We start from the raw sequence: 8930 nt of genomic DNA on the forward strand, positions 1-8930 counted from the left end.
GAGTGGTCTAACAGGAGATTTATTACAGTTCACCTAAAGAAAAATTAGTGGTATGACCTGCATGCTAAAGACTTGTGAAGCCCCTTATAGAGGCTTTTTTTTTTTTTCCACTTGTTTAACGTCGCATTAACACATCAAAGGTTTTCGGTGACGGAAGGATTGGGAAGGTAGTGGCCGTAGGCTTAATTAAGGTACAGCCTATGCATTTACTTGGTGTGAAAATGGGAAACCACGGAAAACCATCTTAAGGGCTGTCAGCAGTGGAATTCGAACCCGAATTAAAGTTCACAGCTGCGCGACCCTAATCCAATGACCAACTCGCTCGGTATAATGAATTACATTAAATTATGGCTCCCTTATAGGGACTTGATTGTTTATGTAGACTGTAATTTTACTATGGAAATAATGAATTCATCTCAATCTTGTCACTGCAGAAGAACTGTTGATACTGTTTTCATCGGAATCGTAGGCGTCTTGAGTATTGTGTAGATGTGAGAAATGATTATAAACTTGCAGAACTACATTTACTACATATCTTGCCGAGAAAATGGGGAAAGAATGCCAGTTAATCTTCGAGCGAGAACTACAGCCAGTATCGTAGGTATTGCATAATATACCGCAGCAGTAGTGAGAGTTTTATATTTTTTATTTTAAACCTATACACAACAAAAAATGAGCATCGTTAATTGTTGGACTATCAAAAACCAAGGTTCTTAAAACACTACTAAAGGTTGGGCCCAACGCGAGCCGAGCTGCTATTGGTTAACGAAATGACGTCACAGTAGGAGCAAAGCAGCCGAGCCCAGAGCGCACAAATCAGTAGGAATCTCATGATATCAGCAAACATTACAGTTTCTCAGAACTAATTGCAGACCAGACATAAAGATTACTGCTGTTATAAGATTGAAAAAGAGTACAGCATAGTAACTTTTCATTATTTCCATTACGAATAAGGCGTAAATGTAACGTGACGGCACACTGACCAACGCTTGAAATTTATTAACATTTCCAAATTCCTCTATTTAGTTTGAGGAAGGTTACGCGATTTCAAATCTGTAAACATAAATATTTAGAGATATGAAATCTTTGTCATATTAAATCTTTACAGCAGAAATTCCGTGATGGAACTACCGTACTACGATACTACATACGATATACTGACTCACTTCCGCAGGTATCGATTTAAAGCTTAACATATATTATAACAGCAGCAGAAGTAATTTCATATTCGAAACCATGCATAGATAGTCCTGAAAAACCTACAACCTGTTTTCCAGTCTTTGACCGGGTCAGGGATGTAACGAATGAACCATATATAGGCTATTATTACAACGGGGTCGCCACTCCCAAAGTGATTTATTAATGACCGATAAATGCTATGAAATGATAATGGAGAGTGTTGCTGGAATGAAAGATGATAGGGAAAACCGGAGTACCTGGAGAAAAGCCTGTTCCGCCTCCGCTTTGACCAGCACAAATCTCACATGGAGTGACCGGGATTTGAACCACGGTATCCAGTGGTGAGAAGCCGATACGCTGCCGTCTGAGCCATGGAGGCTCCGCTTAGATAGTCTACTTTTTAAAAATTAAACAATACGAAAGAACAGGAAAAACACGTCATTAGAACACAGTCCTACCTGTGAGATTAGATGTCATGAAGTGGTTGCTTTTGAAGATGAAATCCACTGTCGTGCCTTTCGCCGATGAGCTGCTATGGATTTTTCAGTTCTTCGCATTGACCTGTCATATTTTCTTTCACGGTCGGCGATGTAGCCGGCGAGGTACCGAAATCCTTCTGCTGAACAATCAGGTGTCGCTGTAGATTGCGGTGATTTTTTTTTTCTATTTGCTTTACGTCGCACCGACACAGATAGGTCTTATGGCGACGATGGGACAGGAAAGGAATGGGAAGGAAGAGTCCGTGGCCTTAATTAAGGTACAGCCCCAGCATTTGCCTGGTGTGAAAATGGGAAACCACGGAAAACCATCTTCAGGGCTGCCGACAGTGGGGTTCGAACCCACTATCTACTGGATACTGGCCGCACTTAAGAGACTGCAGCTATCGAGCTCGGTCGGTGAATCATTAATGGCACAGTTTTCTATCGCAATGATACTGTACAATGAACACATAAATTTCACTCCAGCTACTATTACACTGTTCACGCAACTAACGAAAAGAAAATAAGTGCACCTCACTGCACGAAACACAACAACTTAACAGAGATCTCACAGAAACGAACTGCGACACACACACTACGCAAAATACAGTAGGCCACTATATAAACCAACAGCAATATACGGAAAGAAATTACGTATAATTATTACGTGGAAATCCTTTCTTTATAAGACAGACATATATAAACAACGAAATGAGATACACGTGCGGTTGTATGCTACACAGTCACGATGCTCCTGTGATGACGTCACGAGCAGGACGAGGGAAAACTAACATCTACTGCGCAACCAATCTGGGCCACCCGTGATCAAAAACAAACTAAATGCCTGCCGGGAAGGATTATACGAAAGAGAATTTGTGCGGCATGAGCAAAGTTTGCATTTCAAGACGTAGACCAAAGCCTATCCATCTTGCCTTGTTCATTCGTGTGTTGGCTGATGTGGAGTTAGTCATAAGAGTTCGTCAAAATGAATGCTACAGGTAAATCTAGCACTGTAGGGCCCAATGTCTTCAATGAATGTTAAGTGTTAACACTGCTGTTAAGGAGACTTAACTCATAGTTTAACAAAATGGTCGTCGTCTCGTGAAGAATTGTTGAGTGTCTCTCCACAGGTACATTGAAGCTCGTTGAAATCGGACGCTTGCGACACCATGTAATTGTAGGCGACTATGTTCACGAGTGCACGGCAAGATGTGTAGAATTCTACAAAGAATTCCTGTTGCCATTGCAGCATTAACATGGCATTACATTATTTTCCTCGCAATAAAAGAATGCGCGAAAATCATTCAAGACATATCAATTATAACATTTTACCAGTGATGTAGGATACTTCGATTGCACTCGCATAGGAATAGGCTGTATCGAACGTTGTGATATAACAATCCGTTCTTTCATTTTTAGGCACACTCTCATACTTTCAGATTAAAACTATAACATTTGTCTCGCATTCATCATTAATAATACTACTTTTAATGCTATTGGCTTTACGTCCTAGTAACTACTTTTTCGGGTTGCGGAAACGCCGAGGTGCCGGAATGATGTCCCGCAGGAGTTATTTTACGTGCCAGTAAATCTACCGACACGTGGCTGACGTATTTGAACACCTTCAAATACCACCGGACTGAGCCACGATCGAACCTGCCAAGGTGGGATATGAAGGTCAGCGTCCTCAACCCACTGAGCCCGGCTCTTTGAAATACATGAGAAAAGACTAGATAAACAATTGATAGAGAATCTACCACCTGGACGGCAACCGTAAGTGCAGAACACTGGTGACTAATATGTGCTTGGACTACATACTGTGTTCATTTTTAAACGAGTACCTCGGCGTGAGTGTTAGTCTATTGTTAATTAAATCAGTCAAAGGAGCCATCGAAAATATTACTGACTTGGCGTTTTAGCACCGTAATTAAGACTACGGCCGCTTCCTTTCCACTCCTGGCCCTTTCCTGTTCCATCGTCGCCATAAGACCTATCTGTGTCTGTGCCACGTTAAGCAACTAGTAAAAAAATAGTACCTCATCCCAAACAAAACTAAAGATTGAAAATGAATATGAGGAGATATTTCTACTCTCGAAATGAGGGCGTTGAGTAACGTAAGTGGTGTAGTGATTAGCTGCCACCTCCGGAAGTCTGGGTTCGATTCCCGGCGCTGCCACGAAATTTGAAAAGTTGTAGTCGGACTGGAACGGGGTCCACCGAGCCTCGGGAGGTCAACTGAGTAGAGGCGGGTTCGATTCCCACTTCTCCTCCAGGAAAATGCCGGGATGGTACCTAACTTAACGCCACGGCCTCCCATCCCCTCCACAAGGCCCCTGTTCAACATAACAGGTGAGGCTGCCTGGGCGAAGTACTGGTCTTACTCCCCAGTTGTATCCCCGACCCAAAGTCTCACGCTCCAGGACACTGCCCTTGAGGCGGTGGAGGTGGGATCCCTCTCTGAGTCCGAGGGAAAAACCAACCCTGGAAGGTAAACGGATTAAGAAAGTAAAGAGTAACCTAATCCTAAATGATGTGAAAATATCTATTTTCCTCCTGCCACCTACGAGAACAGTGTTTCGAAGGTAACCTCGAGTTCTCGCTGGATAGTTAGCAGCAAGAGCGACGTACACGCACGCACATTAATGGTGCCCCGACATAAACAATCAACACTGCCCCACTCCAGTACTGAAAAGGAGGGGAGAGAGTAAAGGGATAGTGTTGAAGGCCACTCCAGTACTGAAGATGAGGGGAAGGGAGTGAACAGGTAGTGCTGAATACACAGTGTGTGTATTCCGGCGTTATACTGTAACATTGTAATAAGATGGCTCCCATCCTATCACAGGTGAATCGAGGCCGTATTATTGGCATGTGGGAGGCTCACATGGTCCCCCAAACAATAGCACAAACAATACCATGCAGTCTTAAGACAGTTTGGAGATGGATAGAAATATGGCAAGAACGAGGTGAAGAAGGATTGGTAGACCCGATATAACGCAGCTACAAAATATTCCTAACTACTGCAGTATAAAATACTTCTCGGTTAAGAACCTCCTTTACCTCTTAATACTGTAATTATCAGAGTAGGTTACTTTTTTAATTGTTTATGGTAAAATGCTATTTGTTCGGGGCGTCGACCTACAGGGTTCTTTTGCCCCTACTTGCACAATATATGAACCTGCATGTAATTGGAATTGCGGAAGTGTTGAGTGTTGAATGTGAGGAACGTTAAGGACGACACAAACACGCAGTCCCCAGGCCAGGGATATTAATCATTTACAATTAAACCCCCTGACCCGGCCGGGAATCGAACTCGGGGTGGCCGGACGCGTTGCCCCGTACACCGCGGGGCCGGACGAGTAGGTAACCTAATGCTGTACTTCAATACATCCACCACTGTGCCCATTTCGATCACAACGAAGTCTTGTAGCGGGCTGTCTGCAAGCAGTCCATGCAGCAATGCGTTAAGCGAGAAGGTGAGTCATTGTGCCTTCGACACTATCCCTTCACTCTCTTCCCCCATGTTTTGTACTGGATTGGCCTTCAACACTACCCCTTTACTCTCTCCCCTTCTTTTCAGTACTGGAGTGGGGCAGTGTTGATTGTTTATGTCGGGACACCATTAATGTGCACGTCTGTACATACTGTGCTGCAGATACTGGGCCTGGGCTTACAGCGAGCTGCGGCACCGATGAAAGTCTTCTGTTGAGACCTCTGCTATACACTAAGTGTATCCCTTTCAATATTAAGAGAATAATTCATTTAGCCTGTGTCAGGCCCATTCTGCTGTATGGCTGCGAAGTTCCTCTTTCCGAAATAAAACCTTACGAATGACGAGAGCCCCGTTACTGAAATAAATTTAAAAAAACCGAACTTCGCATACCGCTTATTAGATTTCAGGTAAACAAAATAGTAAAGATGACTGTACTTGTGAATACGTTTAGGAAAATATTTACCTTTGATTCTGTATCTAACTTCATAATCATTATAATCTTATAGTCATTAAATCTTCTTGGATGGCTTTGTTTCGAGCCTTAGCCTCGGTTTTTTCGTTTCTCTTGCTGACTCCTTGGAAGTAGATACCTTTCGTTCTCTATTAAATAACTTATCTTCACATGCGTCTTTTATAGAGGCTTAAGCTGTAGGAGGTGAGGGAGACTTAGTACTGTATACTCCCCTAAGGAGTTCCTTAGCTTAGATTTTTAGCTTCAGAATGAAATTTATAACTCAGGATGAAAATTTTTCTAGCTTAATTCGGGAATTCAGACATAAAAAAGTCAAATTTCGAACCATAAAAATTTCAATGAGATGGGTGTGCCTGCAGTTTTCTGATGTGTCGTAGCCCAGGTGAAACTTTCAGGCGAAGCGTGGCTCCATACATACATCTTTGACTTTCTTCTTATTTATTTCCATATTTCAATTTTTCATGATTTTTTTTCCCAAAAGGCTGCTCGTGTACCCCACAAAAAGTCTCAAGCGTACCCCTCGTACGTACTGATGTACGGTATGTGTGTGTGTTCTAGCATAGCTCTCAACCAAACGTGGTACATATCTTACCTACCGACTGTAAAAAAATATGTGGGGTAAGACACTTCTAGTACCGGTACTCCTACGGGCGGGAGTGGAAAGGCTTTGAAAGATAATAATAATAATAATAATAATGGAGCCTCCGTGGCTCAGGCGGCAGCGCGTCGGCCTGTCACCGCTGGGTTCTGTGGTTCAAATCCCGATCACTCCATGTGAGATTTGTGCTGGACAAAGCGGAGGCGGGACAGGTTTTTCTCCGGGTACTCCGGTTTTCCCTGTCGTCTTTCATTCCAGCAACACTCTCCAATATTATCTCATCTGTCAGTCATTAATCATTGTCGCAGAGGAGTGTGACAGGCTTCGGCAGCCGTCACAATTCGTGTCCTCGCCGCTAGATGGGGAGAGAGAATGGGTGGAGAAGAAAATTTCAAAAATGACCGAGATTATGGATGTACGTATGTATGTTTTAGCATAGCTCTCAACCAAACTTGGTAAACATATTCCTTTTCATTTGGAAAAGAATACTGTGGTGGTAAGACATCCATAGCACCTGTAGGGGAGGGGGTGATATGTAATAAATTAATACATAAATAAATAAATCGAAAACGACCAATATTATTGTCGAATCCATTGTTTTCGTTGTCGATGAGATGAACTGTGAAATTCTGGGTGTCGTTTAAGTCCCCAGTCACAATGGGAGGTGAGAATAACTGAAAAATAATATCTGAAAGTGCCAAGATTATGGATGTATGTGTGTTCCACTATACCTCTCAACCAAACTACTGTACAGTATGTACACATATGACTTACAATCGAAAAACAATACTCTGTGCGTAAGACACCCCTATCATCCGTAGGGTCGGAGTTGAGGAGGGAGTGACTTGTAAAAATAACCGGAAACGACCTATATTAGTGCAGAATTCATAGTTTTCTGGGTCACTGAAATGAGTAATGGCACTCTGAATGCCCTTTAAGTCCGCGTTCAGTCCCCGTTGGCATGGGTGTTGAGAACAGATGAAAAAGAATATCCAGCATGACCGAGATTGTGGTTGTTTGTTTTTTTTTTTTTTTTTTTTTTTTTTTGCTAGTTGCTTTACGTCGCACCGACACAGATAGGCCTTATGGCGACGATGGGACAGGAAAGGGCTAGGAGTGGGAATGAAGAGGCCGTGGCCTTAATTAAGGTACAGCCCCAGCATTCGCCTGGTGTGAAAATGGGAAACCACGGAAAACCATATTCAGGGCTGCCGATAGTGGGGTTCGAACCTACTATCTCCCGAATACTGGATACTGGCCGCACTTAAGCGACTGCAGCTATCGAGCTCGGTGGATTGTGGATGTATGTGTGTCTGTTACAGCATAGCACTCAACCAAACTTGGTAACATAATGACTATCTGGAAAAAGAAAAATACTCTGACTGTAAGTATGTAATTCCTTTGGGAGGGGGTGACATGGTAAAATAATCGAAAACGACCTATGTTATTGTCGAGCCCATGGTTTTCGGGATCGCTGAAATGAATTGTGATACTCTCAATGCCGTTTAAGTCGAAGTTCATCCTCCATGAGCATAGAGATTGAGAAGGGGTGAAAAAGGTAATGTCCAAATTCACCGAGATAAGTGTTGAATCCTCAGTTTTCGGGGTCACTTGGCTGACGGATGACAGTTGGAATAGTGTAAACCGTATCTATAATGCGACCCGCAAACATATATAACCTACTTTTATTATTTATTTGAAAGGGGCAACTACTCAGGCAATTCGGGCTGCCACAAGGACAAAGTTTAACATAAATCTAACTAATCTCAACTAAAATTTAAACACACAAGAAAACCTCTAAATCTACAAAAGATTTCGTAAAATAGGAATCAACTTGACAATAAATAAATCTACAAAATATTCAATTCAGACGGGTAATACAAATCCTAAAATGAAAATACTGTGGGTGTATGACAGCCCTAGCATTCCTGCAGGTGTGGGTAGGGAGAGGGTGACATAAAAACAATCGAAGTCGACCCATGTTAGTGTTGAATCCACAGTTATCGGGGTCGATGAGATGAATAGTGACACTCCGGATGCTGTTTAAGATCAAGTTCAGCCCCATCGGCATAGGGATGAGAAGGGGTGAAAAGTAATATGTACAAAATGGCCCAGATTATGGCTATACTGTACAGTATGTGTGTATGTTTCAGTGCAGCTCTCAATCAAACTTGGCACACATATCACTTACTATCTAGAAAAATTACTGTGGGGGTAAACGCCCCTAGCACCCCTCGGAGACTGACAGGTAGAAATAATGGAAAACGGCCAATATTAATGTCGAATCCATAGATTTTGGGTTAGCTGACATGAAACTGTGACCCTCTGGATGCCGTTTAAGTATAATTCCAGCCCCCATAGTTAGACTAACTGGTGAAAGTCCCAGTGACAGTTGGAATCGTCAAAAGAAGATTCCGTCCGTGTAGGTGGTAAGTAAGTAAGTAAGTATGTAAGTAAGCAATTCGTATTTATTCGTGGCGAAGTTAGGGCTCAAGGCCCTCTCTTACATTTAACCACAACATTTAAAATAATTAACAGAAAAATATGTTTTAAATACAACAAATCTTTTTTTAAAATTAATATAGTACTAATAGCAAATATGGAGACAGTAATAAAAGAAATAATTATAGAATGTACGGACAATATAAATGAACATGATAATAATTATAAAACTAACACTAGTAATAACAAAAAGAAGGAAACACAGTAAAA

This window comes from Anabrus simplex, chromosome 3 (genome assembly GCF_040414725.1).
Source record: "Anabrus simplex isolate iqAnaSimp1 chromosome 3, ASM4041472v1, whole genome shotgun sequence".
NCBI classification, from domain to species: domain Eukaryota; kingdom Metazoa; phylum Arthropoda; class Insecta; order Orthoptera; family Tettigoniidae; genus Anabrus; species Anabrus simplex.